General features: G+C 40.7%; 2 long non-coding RNA genes across 2 annotated transcripts; both read right to left on the bottom strand.

The window, feature by feature from the left end:
* Positions 1-4,173: 4,173 nt before the first annotated feature.
* On the bottom strand, positions 4,174-10,660 carry LOC142167819 (uncharacterized). The gene is made up of 3 exons (XR_012697969.1): positions 10,295-10,660; positions 5,515-5,582; positions 4,174-4,388 (listed from the first exon to the last, which is right to left on the bottom strand). It is a non-coding gene; the product is annotated as an uncharacterized LOC142167819 (long non-coding RNA).
* Positions 10,661-12,963: 2,303 nt separating this feature from the next.
* Positions 12,964-14,908, bottom strand: LOC107779879 (uncharacterized). The gene is made up of 3 exons (XR_012698257.1): positions 14,712-14,908; positions 14,531-14,632; positions 12,964-13,702 (listed from the first exon to the last, which is right to left on the bottom strand). It is a non-coding gene; the product is annotated as an uncharacterized LOC107779879 (long non-coding RNA).
* Positions 14,909-15,218: the final 310 nt, after the last annotated feature.

The raw sequence follows: 15,218 nt of genomic DNA, 5'->3' as shown, positions 1-15,218 counted from the left end.
AATTCTAAAAATCAACAACATCCACACTAGCATGACTCTCCCCATGAACAGTCCACATATAATAATTTTCTATAAACCCCTTCTTATACAGATGAACATTAACAATATCGGGACCCAATAACTTAACACACTTGTATTTCACACAAGGGCACCTAATCGTCCATTCAATAAGAAAATCATCAAATGTCTTTGCTTTAGCAATAAAGTGTAGCGACCCAAAATTCACCTAGTCATGATGGCACCTAACCCAACCTGTCAAGTAAGACAATTAACAACTATCCAATTTAATAAAATTTATTAAGAAAAAAATGATAATACACCACTTTTATACAAAACAAATTTTTCAAGGACTGATAGTACAAATCATGAGCTTCTAAGATTTAGAATTTACAAAGTTGGTATGAAATAAAGTACATCATATATTTGAAATATACATGAGCAGATTAAAATTCTAAAGCTACCAAGATCAAGAGGCAGCTATGACCGGAATGTAGGTACATCTTCAAATTCAGCTCCTGCCGTGCACAACAACATCAACATCCAATATCTGCACGCAAGGTGAAGAAGTGTAGTATGAGTACAACCGACCCCATGTACTTAATAAGTAACAAACCTAACCTTAGGTTGAAAGTAGTGATGAGCTGGAACAAATGTCGGAGTCCAACACCAATAGCCAACAACAGTTCATAACAACATAATAAAAGTGATAAAAGAAGTAACTCAGAGATATAGTGCTTAGCTCGTTTACAGTTCCGGAATATAGGCATGCTTTTCAAGTATGTCACTGAAAACCCAAATCTTTTACAGAAATCACCAAAATATAAGTACGTTTGTAAAACTGTAATTTTTCCCAAAACTTTCAACAAGTAATTGTTCATTTTCAAATGGCATAAGGAAAGTGCATCTCTATGCCTACATGTCAATGTGTATGTGAAGTCATGAATGACGTAATATCGTACAACATGAGGAAAAATGCATCTCTATGTTTGTATGTCAAGTGTGCATGTAGAATGCAATGCAACTCAGTGATACACCATATGCATACTCTTAAAGTATCAATTCACTCAGTCCTCCCAGTCACTCAGTCCTCACAGTCACTCAGTCATCCCAATCACTCGACACTCGCACTCAGTAGGTACTTGTGCTCACCGGGGGTGTGTACAGACTCCGGAGGGACTCCTTCAACCCAAGCGCTATAACAAGCCAATCATGGCATAAATCAATAAAAACATGTTGCGGCGTGCAGCCCGATCCCATCAATATCCTCACCATCAGGCCCTCGGCCTCGCTCAGTCATCAATCTCTCTAGTCTCTCGAGCTCACAATGTCATGAAAATCAGCTCAAAATGATGATGTGATGTATCAATAAATGGTAACATAGACTAAGATATGATATGCAAATGAATGCGTATGACTAAGTATGTAAATGCAATGTAAGCAAATAACTCAACAACAAAAATGACCTCAGTGGGTCCCAAGAGGATAAACATATAGCCTAGACATGGTTTCTAACATGGATCACAACTCAATTACTCTAACACATAGAGATTTCATAGATACAAATAAGATTAGGTAACTGCACAGTACCACAGAAATAACCGAGTCACAATTCACACGGTGCACGTCCACACGCCCGTCACCTAGCATGTGCGTCACCTCAACACCAAACACTTATCACGTATATTCATGGGTTCATACCCTCAACACCACGCTTAGAAGTTTACTTACCTCGAACAAGCCAGATCCAATACCGAGTAAGCCAAGAGATGCTCCAAAAAGGGCATCTCGCGCGTTCCGACCTCCGAACGGCTCGAAACTAGCCAAAAGCAACTCAAATACATCAAATAAAGCCAAAGAAAACAAACCCAATCGCTAAAGGTCGAATCTTTAATCAAAGCCCAAAATCAACCTAAAAGTCCAACCCGGGCCCACCTTGTAACTTGACGAAACTTTTAAAATCCGATAACCCATTTAATTACGAGTCCAACCATACTAGTTTCACTCTAATCCGACTCCGAATCGATGTTCAAAACTCAAAAACTCACTATATGAAACTTTAGGCTAAAACCCCCCAATTTCTCTTTAAAATTCATAATCCAATTAATAAAAATGAAGATAGAATCACGAAATATATTCATAACTGAGTATAAAACACTTACCCCAATCCTTGTGGTGAAAGTCGCCTAAAATATTGCTCCAATCCGAGCTCCCCAATTCAAAATGTGAATAAAATAGTCAAGCCCTTGATTTATAACTTCTGCCCAGGCATCTTCGCTTTTGCGAACAATTAGCCGCACATGCAGACAAAATATCCGCCTCTGCGATGTCGCAGGTGCGAGCCATCATCTGCACCTGTGCAAGACCTCGCTTTTGCACTTCATCCTTTTGCACCTGCGCATCTGCACATGTACCCCAAATCTTTGCTTCTGCGATGTTCCTCACCTAGCTTCTTCTCGCTTCTCCGATGGACAGCCCGCATCTGCGAAGTCGCTTCTGCGGCCAAGACTCCGCAGATGCGGCTACACCGGTACCAGCAACTCTTCAACAAGGCAACAAGAGGGAAAATGATCTGAACCACGTCTGTAACTCACCCGAGCCACTCGGGTCCCCCCCTTCCCCCCCCCCCCGAATATACCAACTAGTCCAATAACGCAACGCGAACCTATTTAAGGCCTCAAATCACGCATAACAATATTGAAACGACGAATGACACCTCAAATCAAACTTAAATGAACTTTCAACTTTCAACTTCCAAAACTTCCGCCGAAACATATCAAATCAATTCGGAATGAACTCAAATTTTGCACACAAGTCCTAAATGACATAACAAAGCTATTCAAATTTTCGGAACCACAATCTGAACCCGATATCCACAAGGTCAACTCTCGATCAACTTATGAACTTTTCAAACCTTCAAATTTTCAACTTTCGCCAATTAGTGTTGAATCCTTCTAGAAATATCCAAATACAAATTCGGGCATACACCCGAGTCCAAAATCACCATCTGGACCTAACGGAACCATCAAAATTCCTTTCCGAGGTCAAATTCACAAAAGTCAAACTTGGTCAACTCTTCCAACTTAAAGCTTAAACCATGAAATTCATTCTCCCAAATCGCTTTCGAATAACCTGAAAACCAAACCGACGATTCACATAAGTCATACTACATCATACGGAGCTACTCGTGCCCTAAAACTACCGAGCGAAGTACAAATGCTCGAAACAACCGGTCAGGTCATTACATCCTCCCTCACTTAAACATACGTTCGTCCTCGAACGTGCCAAGAGTCGTTCCGAAGCCATCAAACTGTCGTGTAACCTTACCACGCACATACCCGGGGGTGATCCCACGTCACCATATTCATATAATCTTGATGACACAACCAAACTGAAGATCCTTAATCCAACCTTAGCCCATAAACCATGGAACCCAATTTCCAACATCCAAAATTCCCTACAAGACCCGAATCTCGCAATCACACACTGTACAAGCCCGAACAAGCTGTAACAAGCCATAACCATAGCCCAAGATGCAATCACATAAAATACCACATAACTCAAATACTCATAGCAATAATTTCCAACCACAATTACTGCTCAAAACAAACCCGGCACCGGTAATAAACCTCGTATCAAACAAACCTCGTTCTAAAACCTTCATACACTGTCAATGATAGAAGAAACACGCAGAAACTCATAACCACTTATCAGATCAACAAGCCATGGAGCTCCCCCTCCTTCAACAAAAACTATAGCCAATTTCTAAGCCGATTAGCGACATTATCCTTGCAAATATACCGCAAATAAATCCGATTTTCTAGGTCCAATGACATTAATTTATCAAGCCCATCTATCCTATTGACATGCCACACCAATGCTACCTAGAATCACAAGCCGTGCAATCCGTGCACCAATAAGCAACTACTCAAGTGTACCCAAAATAGAAAATGACTCAAATGAGAGAACCGCCCCGCAAACTCAACAAGTACCACCACAACCACAATGCTATGAACCCATCATACATGGTAGAACCAAGAGCCATGAATCTAACTGGCATGACCCCAAATTCCCTCTGTAGGATGTCGTGATGACACCTAGTCTCTAAGACTAGGTAAGCCTATCAATGCGGAATAACAATTGAAATATGAAATAAATAAATCTGCAATTCACATAATTACAACTCCCAAAACCCGGTAGAAATAAGTCACAATCTTCTAAGAATTTATCTTCAATGTATCGATATATATATCAGGGTCTAAGGAAAATAAGGAAGCAACATAATAATGATAGAAGGGGACTCCGGAGTCTGCGAACGCTGGCAGATATACCTCGAAGTCTCCGTACACAGGTAGCTCACTGATGTCTGGACTGGTAGGATGTACCTAGATCTGCACAAAAAGATATGCAGAAGCGTAGTATGAGTATACCACTGCGGTACCCAGTAAGTGCCAAACCTAACCTCGGTAAGTAGTGACGAGGTCAGGTCATGCCATATTGGAATAATAAAAGAGAAGGTGAAATGTTTAACAATATAATAAAATGAAATGACAACAGAAATGAATCAAGTAAGCAGTATATCACCAATTAACTATGCAAAATAATGGCAAATAATACCTCGTGGAAACAAAACAGAATTCTTTTCAACTTTAAGAAAATCACAACAATAATCAATGGCAACTGCGACCATAAATCAATATCAACAAGGGCACTCCCGAGGTACCGCCCCGTAGTCCCAAATCATAAATAAAATTCACAATATATCATTTTCTTATATCACCACGGGAAGCTTCACATTTAATTTTAAAGAAAATATATTTTTTTCCCGAAATAGCATCCCGCGTTTTAGCCACCCTTATCACACCGCATGACTTCTAGTAGTTTCCCTACTAGCCACGCGTAGCAAGCCACCCTTATCTCACCGCATGCGTTTCAATACCCAGACCTTATACCACTGCATGCGTATCAATATCACAATATATCACAATTTGCACCTCAAGTACCCAAATAATTCAATTTGCCAAAATAAATAACATCAACAATACTTTCCAAAACATGGAGCTCACGGCTCAGTTGCAATGAGTACAAAATCTCACAAAATATTCGGGAATAAATAACTCAACAAAAATAATATTTTTTTAATACGTTGCCTCAGTTCCAAATTTAAAATATGAAATACTTCATATTAATAATATTTAAATTAAAGAAATTTCACCTTCAAATAATGCACGGAATAAAAGAAACCAAATTTTTGCTAAACATGTAAAAACAATTAGCAGGAGAAAGTCAAGCAAATTTAAAGTATATAAATCAGATCAATGATGGAGAATATAACAAAATAAAATAATTTAATTAATATGCAACAGTGATCTACACAATTTAAAAACATAATCTTCCATATTTAGCCCGTGTACACACTCGTGACCTCGTGTACACGACTTTCAACACATTACAATTATCACATCAATACCAATCCTAGGAGAATTTCCCCCACACAAGGTTAGACAAGTCACTTACCTCGACTTGCTCCAATTTAATCAAGTAGTATGCCTTTCCTCGATTTTCCGACTCCGATCGACTCGAATCTAGTCATAATTAATTTGATACAGTCAACAAAAATTATAGAATCAATTCAATAAGAAAATACTATATTTTTCAATAAAAATCCGAAATTAACTAAAAATAAATCGCCCATGGGGCCCACGTCTTGGAATCCGGCGAAAGGTACGAAATATGAACGTCCATTCAACTACGAGTCTAACCATACCAAAATGACTAAATTTCGATAACAATTCGACCCTCAAATCCTCAAATCTATCCAAAAGGGTTTTCAAATTTTTTCAACTTAAATTACCAATTAAATGTTAAAAACAGTGATGGATTCGGGTAATCTAACCAAAATTGAGTTAAGAATACTTACCCCGATGTTTTCTCTGAAAATCTCCCAAAAATCGCCTCTTCTCGAGCTCCAATCCGTCAAAAATGGAAAATGGGGCTAAGTCCCATTTTCAGAACTTAATCTCTCTGCCCAGACATTTGCTCTATGCGATCACGAACTCATCCATGCGATCACGATTGTGGTTGACCTCACGCGATCGCGAAGAACAAAATCAACACTACCTCAACTAAGCCTATGCGCGAAGAAGGTTTGAAACACCAGCAAACAACAGCTACCAGCAGTGCCAAAATGAAGGGAAATAATCTGAATACCATCTGAAACACGCCCGAGCTCCTCGGGACCTCAACTAAATATACCAACAAGTCCTAATACATCATACGAACTTAGTCGAGTTTTCAAATCACATCCAACAACACTAAAATCATAATTCACACCCCAATTCAAGCCTAATGAAACTTAAGAATTTCTAACTTCTACATTCGATGCTGAAACCTATCAAATCAAGTCCGATTGACCTCAAATTTTGCACACAAGTCATAAATAACATAACGGAGCTATGAAAATTTTCATAACTGGATTCTGATCCCGATATCAAAAAAGTCAACTCCCCGGTCAAACTTCCAAACTTAAATTCTTATTTTAGCCATTTCAAACCTAATTTAACTACGGACTTCCAAATAAAATTCCGAACATATTCCTAAGCCCAAAATTACCATACGGAGTTGTTGGAATCATCAAAATTTTATTCCGGGGGGTGTTTGCACATAAGTCAACATTCGGTCACTATTTAAACTTAAGCTTTAAATCTTGGAACTAAGTGTTCCAATTCATTCCAAAACCTTACCGGACCTGAACCGACTACCCCGGCAAGTCACATAATAGTTATAGAGCACATAATGAGCAGTAAATAGGGGAATGAGGCTATAACCTTTAAAATGATTGGCCGAGTTGTTACATCCTACCCCTCTTAAAACAATCGTTCGTCCTCGAACGAGCATAGAGACATACCTGAAGTGGTGAAAAGATGAGGATAACGGCTACGCATATCCTGATCGGTCTCCCAAGTCGCCTTCTCGACCGGATGACCCCTCCAGTGAACCTTCACGGAAGCAATGTCTTTTGACCTCAGCTTTCGAACCTGTCTGTCCAAAATAGCCATTGGTTCCTCGACATAAGATAGATCCTTGTCCAACTAAACTGAACTGAAGTCTAACACATGAGACGGATCGCCGTAATACTTTCGGAGCATAGAAACATGGAATACCGTATGAACTGCAGAGAGACTAGGTGGTAGTGCAAGTCTGTAAGCCACCTCTCCAACTCTTTCAAGAATCTCAAAAGGCCCAATATACCTAGGGCTCAACTTGTCCTTCTTTCCGAACCTTATAACACCCTTCATAGGCGAAACTCGGAGCAAGACCCACTCACCAACCATGAATGCAATATCACGAACCTTCCAATCCGCATAACTCTTCTGTCTAGATTGGGCTGTACGAAGTCGATCCTGAATCAATTTAACTTTATCCAAAGCATCCTTAAACAAGTCTGTACGCCTAGCCTCGCCCGATTCAAACCAACCCACTGGAGACCGGCACCACCTACTATACAAGGCCTCATACAAAGCCATCTGAATGCTCGACTAGTAGCTGTTGTTGTAAGCAAACTCCGCAAGTGGCAAGAACTGATCCCAAGCACCCCCAAAATCTATCACACACGTACGAAGCATATCCTCCAATATCTGAATAGTGCGTTCGGATTGCCCGTCTGTCTGAGGGTGAAATGATGTACTCAACTCCACACGAGTACCCAACTCTCGCTGTACAGCCCTCCAAAACCGTGAGGCAAACTGTGTACCCCGGTCAGAGATGATAGATACCAGTACGCCATGAAGTCTGACAATCTCGCGAATATAGACTTGAGCCAACTGCACGGAAGAATAGGTAGTCATCACAGGAATGAAATGAGATGACTTGGTCAGCCTATCCACAATTACCCAAACAGCATCAAACTTCCGCTGAGTCCGTGGAAGCCCAACAACGAAATCCATAGTGATCCGCTCCCATTTTCACTCCGGAATTTCTAACTTCTGAAGCAATCCACCTAGCTACTGATGCTCATATTTTACCTGCTGACAATTGAGACACCGACTTGCATACTCCATTATGTCTTTCTTCATCCGCCTCCACCAATAGTGATGTCTCAGGTCCTGATACATCTTTGTAGCACCCGGATGAATGGAGTACCGTGAACTGTGAGCTTCTTAGAGAATCAACTCACGCAAACCATCTACATTAGGCACACATAGCCTACCCTACATCCGTAATACACCGTCATCTCCAATAGTGACTTCCTTGGCATCACCGTGCTGAACTGTGTCCTTAAGGACAAGCAGATGGGGGTCATCGTACTGACGCTCTCTGATACGATCATAAAGAGAAAACTGAGAAACCACACAAGCCAAAACTCGGCTCGGCTCGGAAATATCCAACCTGACAAACTGGTTGGCCAAGGCCTGAACATCCAAGGCTAAAGGCCTCTCTGTTACCGACTATGCTAAGCTGCCCAAACTCTCCGCATTACGACTCAAGGCATCAGCCACTACATTGATTTTCCCGGGATGATAGAGAATGGTGATATCATAATCCTTAAGCAACTGCAACCATCTCCGCTGTCGCAAATTAAGATCCTTCTGTTTAAATAGATGTTGTAAACTCCGATGATCGGTGTAGACCTCACAATAGACACCGTACAAATAATGCCGCCAAATCTTCAAGGCATGAACAATAGCTGCTAACTCAAGGTCATGGACCAGATAATTCTTCTCATGTACCTTTAATTGTCTGGACGCGTAGGCAATCACCCTACCGTCTTGCATCAACACTGCGCCGAGACCAATACGCGATGCATCACAATACACAGTATAAGACCCTGAACCTGTAGGCAGCACCAACACTGGGGTTGTAGTCAAAGCTGTCTTGAGCTTTTGGAAGCTCTCCTCACATTCCTCGGTCCACCTGAACGGAGCACCCTTCTGGGTCAATTTGGTCATAGGTGCAGCAATAGAAGAGAAACTCGCTACAAATCGGCGATAATACCCTGCCAAACCAAGGAAACTTCGGATCTTTGTAGCTGAGGACGGTCTGAACCAACTCTGCACTGCCTCAATCTTCTTTGGATCTACCTTGATCCCCTCGCACGAAACTATATGGCCCAAAAATCCCACTGAATCAAGCCAGAATTCATACTTTGAAAATTTGGCATATAACTTCTTTTCTCTCAAAGTCTGAAGCACAATCCTCAGGTACTGCTCATGATCTTCCCAACTCCGGGAATACACCAGAATGTCATCAATAAACACAATGACGAAAGAATCAAGATAGGGATAAAATACACTATTCATTAAGTGCATAAATGTTGCTGGGGTGTTGGTTAGCCCAAATGACATTACAAGGAACTCATAATGACCATACCAAGTCCTAAAAGCAGTCTTCGGGATATCTGGTTCCCGAATCTTCAACTGATGATAGCCTGAACGCAAGTCGATCTTAGAGAATACTCTGGCACCCTGAAGCTGATCAAATAGGTCATCAATACATGGCAATGGATACATGTTCTTCATTGTAACCTTGTTCAGCTGGCGGTAATTAATACACATCCGCATAGAACCATCCTTATTCTTCATAAATAAGACAGGAGCACCCCAAGGTGATACACTGGGCCGAATGAAGCCCTTATCAAGCAACTCTTGTAACTATTCTTTTAATTCTTTCAACTCTGTTGGGGCCATACGATATGGTGGAATAGAAATGAGCTGAGTGCCCAGTAATAAATCAATGCCAAAGTCAATATCCCTGTCGGGTGGCATACCCGGAAGATCCACTGGAAATACATCAGGAAAATCCCTTACTATAGGAACTGACTCCACGGTAGGAGTATCAACACTAACATCTCTCACATAGGCCAGATACGCATCACACCCCTTCTCAACCATTCATTGAGCCTTAAGAAATGAAACAACCCTGCTAGGAACATGATCCAAGGTACCTCTCCACTCTATCTGCGGTATACCTGGCATAGCCAATGTCACCGTCTTGGCGTAACAATCAAGGATAGTGTGATACGGCGACAACCAGTCTATGCCCAAAATAATATCGAAATCCATCATATTGAGCAATAATAAATCAGCTCTGGTCTCAAAACTACTGATAACAATTAAACACGACCGATACACATGATCCATAATAACAGATTCACCAACGGGTGTAGATACGTAAACAGAAGAACTCAAGGAATTACGGGATACGCCCAAATACGGGGCAAAATAAGATGACACATAAGAATAAGTGAAGCTTGGATCAAATAAGACTGATGCATCTCTATGACATACCGGAATAATACCTGTGATAATAGAATCGGATGTAACGACCTCTGTCACAGCAGGAAGGGCATAATATCTGGCCTGGCCTCCCCCTCCTGTCTGACCTCTACCTGTCCGACCTCCACCTCTAGTTGGTTGTGCATGTGGAGTGGCAGCTGGTGCAGTAATCATGGCCTGAGAAGCCTGAGGGCCCTGTGGAATAGGTGGGGCCTGAGAAACCTGTGGAGGTGCACCCCTCCTAAGTCTGGGGCAATCCCTCATGATATGACGAGTGTCACCACACTCAAAACAAGCCCTCAGAGGATGTGGCTGCTGGGACTGGCTCGGGCCTGATCGACTAGACTGCCCGCTGAAGGCACCCCGTACAGGAGGTACAGAAGACACTGGCAGTGCATAACCTCTACCATGACGGGTTGCAGCTGGGGAACGAGAATTAGAAGTGCTGAATGAATAGGACGGCACACATAACCTCTACCATGACGGGTTGCAGCTGGGGCACGAGAATTATTATACGTGCCATAATCTCGGGGTCTCTTAGCTTCCCTCTCTTCCCTCTCCCGTATCCGCATACCTTCCAATCTCCTAGCAATTGACACCACGTGTTGGTATGTGATGTCCATCTCTAGCTCTCAGGCCATACTGAATCTGATACTAGGGTGGAGACCCTCAATAAATCTGCGAACCCGCTCTCGAACAGTAGCAACTAAGGCTGGTGCATGCCTAGCCAAATCACTGAATCGGACCGCATATTCTGACACGGTCATAGAACCCTGGCGCAGCTGCTCAAACTCTGCGCGCCATGCATCTCTAAGACTCTGAGGAACATATTTCCTCATGAACATATCAGAAAATTGAGTCCAAGTAAGTGAAGTTGCCTCAACCGAACTATCCAACTCATATGTCCGCCACCACTGGTAGGCTGCTCCTCTGAGCTAGAATGCCGTGAAAGAAACCCCACTGGAATCCACAATACCTATAGTACGAAGGATACGGTGACATTCCTCCAGAAAACCCTGAGCATCCTCTGAAGCTAAACCACTGAAAGTGAGAGGGTGGTACTTCTTATACCTCTCGAGCCTGAGCTGCTCCCCCTCTGAAACTGCTATCCTAATATCAGGCCGAACTGGGACAACTAGTTGTGCTGGTATAACCTCTGGGGCATGGTCAACTTGGGCACGTGGTCTGTGCTCCTCTCACGGCCTGAGATGTGGCAAGAACAAGTGGAATCAACCCTGCCTGAGCTAGAGTGCCAAACATGCTCAAAACCTGGGCAAGGGTCTCCTGAAGTGCAGGAGTAGTAACAGGCGTCTCAGGTGCCCGTTCTCTAACTGGAGCTACTTGTGGCTCTGCTGCAGCAGCTCGAGCAGGTGCTCTGGCCGCACCATGTGGTCTTCCTCGGCCTTTGGCACGGCCTCTGCCCCGGCCTCTTGCGGATCCAACAGGGTGCATGGGTGTTTGATCATCGGATCCAGTTGTGCGTGTCCTCACCATCTGTGAGACAATAGAAAGACAACGGTTTAAAATTTTGAAGTCAACAAATGCACACGATAAGGAATCAAAGAAGTGAATATTTTCTAACAGTTCCATAGCCTCTCGAAGATAAGTACAGACGTCTCCGTACCGATCCGCGAGACTCTACTAAACCTACTTATGACTCATAACACCTATGAACCTAGAGCTCTGATACCAACTTGTCACGACCCCAAATTTCCTTCGTAGGATGTTGTGATGGCACCTAGTCTCTAAGACTAGGTAAGCCTATCAATGCGGAATAACAATTGAAATATGAAATAAATAAATCTACAATTCACATAATTACAACTCCCAAAACCTGGTAGAAATAAGTCACAAGCCTCTAAGAATTTATCCTCAATGTATCTATATATATCAGGATCTAAGAAAAATAAGGAAGCAACATAATAATGATAGAAGGGGACTCTAGAGTCTGCGGACGCTGGCAGATATACCTCGAAATCTCCGTACACAGGTAGCTTACTGATGTTTGGACTGGCAGGATGTACCTGGATCTGCACAAAAAGATGTACAGAAGCGTAGTATAAGTACACCACAGCGGTACCCAATAAGTTTCAAGCCTAACCTTGGTAGAGTAGTGACGAGGTCAGGTCAGGCCCTACTGGATTAATAAAAGACAAGGTAAAATGTTTAACAATATAATAAAATGAAATGAGAATGGAAATGAATCAAGTAAGTAGTATGTCACCAATTAACTATGCAAAATAACGGCAAATAATACCTCAAGGAAACAAAACAGAATTCTTTTCAACTTTAAGAAAATCACAACAATAATCAAAGGCAATTGCGGCCATAAATCAATATCAATAACGGCACTCCCGAGGTACCGCCTCGTAGTCCTAAATCATAAATAAAATTTATAATATCTCATTTTCTTATATCACCGCGGGAGCCTTCACATTTAATTTTAAAGAAAATATTTTTTGATACGTTGCCTCAGTTCCAAATTTAAAATATCAAATACTTCATATTAATAATATTTAAATTAAAGAAATTCCACCTTCAAATAATGCACAGAATAAAAGAAACTAAGTTTCAGCTAAATAGGTAAAAACAATTAGCAAGAGAAAGTCAAGCAAATTTAAAGTATATAAATCAGATCAATGATGGAGAATATAACAAAATAAAATAATTTAATTAATATACAACAGTAATCTACACAATTTAAAAATATAATCTTCCACATTTAGCCCGTGTATACACTCGTCACCTCGTGTACACGACTTGCAACACATTACAATTATTACATCAATACCAATCCTAGGGGAATTTCCCCCACACAAGGTTAGACAAGTCACCTACCTCGACTTGCTCCAATTTAATCAAGTAGTATGCATTTTCCTCGATTTTCTAACTCCGATCGACTCGAATCTAGTCATAATTAATTCGATACAGTCAACAAAAATTATAGAATCAATTCCATAAGAAAATACTATATTTTCAATAAAAATCCGAAATTAACTAAAAAAATCGCTCGTGGGGCCCACGTCTTGAAATCCGGCGAAAGTTACGAAATATGAATGTGCATTCAACCACGAGTCTAGCCATACCAAAATGACTAAATTTCGATGACAATTCGACCCTCAAATCCTCAAATTTATCCAAGAGGGTTTTCGTGATCGCGAAAAAGGTTTGAAACACCAAAAAACAGCAGCTACCAGCAGTGCCAAAATGAAGGGAAATAATCCGAATACCATCTGAAACACGTTCGAGCCCCTCGGGACCTCAACCAAATATACCAACAAGCCCTAATACATCATACGAACTTAATCGAGTCTTCAAATCACATCCAACAACACTAAAATGATGAAATTCACAAAAGTCAAACTTGGTCAACTCTTCCAACTTAAAGCTTAAATGATGAAATTCATTCTTTCAAATCGATTTCGAATAACCTGAAAACCAAAACCGACGATTCACATAAGTCATAATACATCATACGGAGCTACTCATGCCCTCAAACTATTGAGCGAAGTACAAGTGCTCGAAACGACCGGTCGGGTCTTACATCAAGCCAGCAACCCCTTCTATAAATTTATCCCGCAAGCCCGTACAATTCAGATGATTCCTATTATACATCTATCTACGATGCCCAAATTCCATCTACACAAAAATATTAAATATTATTTCATTTAAAGGTTCTTATTTTGAAAGGTTAAATAGCATTACACAATAAGCTAATTTTTAAGAATCCAATTTTAAATAATTTAATTTCTAAGGCTTCTATTTGTATAGGTATAAAAGTAGAAATATTAGCTTAGTGTTACTTATCCTCTTGTCATATTCTCGGAAATCTTTTTTACTAAAGTGATTGTGATTCATTAGATCGTGCTTCGTCAAATTGCACCAACTATTTTTTTTTTATTACTATCATTTATGAATATTTTTACTAAGAGGAAGAGAGGTAAAAGGAAAACTTAAAGTCTATAAGGTTGCTCCCAATCTTGATTCCAACTACAATCGACGAGTTTTAAATTTTTAACCCAACTAAGCAACTTTTAGGTGTGCTATTAGAACTACAAAATATTTATGAGAAATACAAAATTTAAATGTGCTATGAAAAATACATAATTTTTAACCCAACTAATCAATTTTATGATTTCAAAACAAATAAATCATTAAATATACTACGAGAAATATAAAATTGAAAATCAATCTATTTTCTATCATAAATTTCTAAATACTTGAATAAATTTAATAAATTTAATAAATTTTTTACTAACCTTGCAATCGGACCACTACAATACCGCCACTGAATGTAGAGGAAGACAATGTCGCCGGAGTCCACCGCCGCCGTTGCTGCTACACACCACTGTTGCCCGCTACTAAAAAAATTGAAATAGGAAAATGAGAAGAAGAGGAGAGGACGAGGGATAAAGAGAAGGAGAGCAAGAATTGCATTACCTTTATCTGCAATGGCACCTGCCGTGGAGGGTTCCACCGTGGGGTGGGATGGGGGAGGAGTTGGGAGGAAAGGAAAAAACAAATAGTGAAAGAGGCCAAATAAAATATTTTCGGGGGAAAGCAATCGCACAAGCGGGTCAACGAAGTCAAACGTGTCAGGCGGCAATTAATTGCAAATCGGTTCCAATTTTTAATTTTAATTTTTTTATTTTCCGACAAAACGGTCGGAAACCTCGCAAAAAACTTTTGCGGTTTTATCCGTCAATTTTTTCGACGGGCTCAGTCGCAGTGTCAATCTTAAAATTATTAAAAAGTAGTAAATATATTTTTTAGCAAATTTTCAACCGTTTCAATCGGAAACTCCAACTAAATTTTTTCAGCCGCAAATTGACGGTCGGAAAACTGTCATTTTTTAGTAGTGAACAAGGTTATTCCATGCTTCGTGTTTATTGTAAATGACTGCAATTGCACAGAGGCGAATTCAGGATTCGAAGGTTGCGGGTACCA

This window comes from Nicotiana tabacum, chromosome 13 (assembly GCF_000715075.1).
Source record: "Nicotiana tabacum cultivar K326 chromosome 13, ASM71507v2, whole genome shotgun sequence".
Taxonomy (NCBI): domain Eukaryota; kingdom Viridiplantae; phylum Streptophyta; class Magnoliopsida; order Solanales; family Solanaceae; genus Nicotiana; species Nicotiana tabacum.
This window is presented reverse-complemented; position numbering and strand designations above follow the sequence as displayed.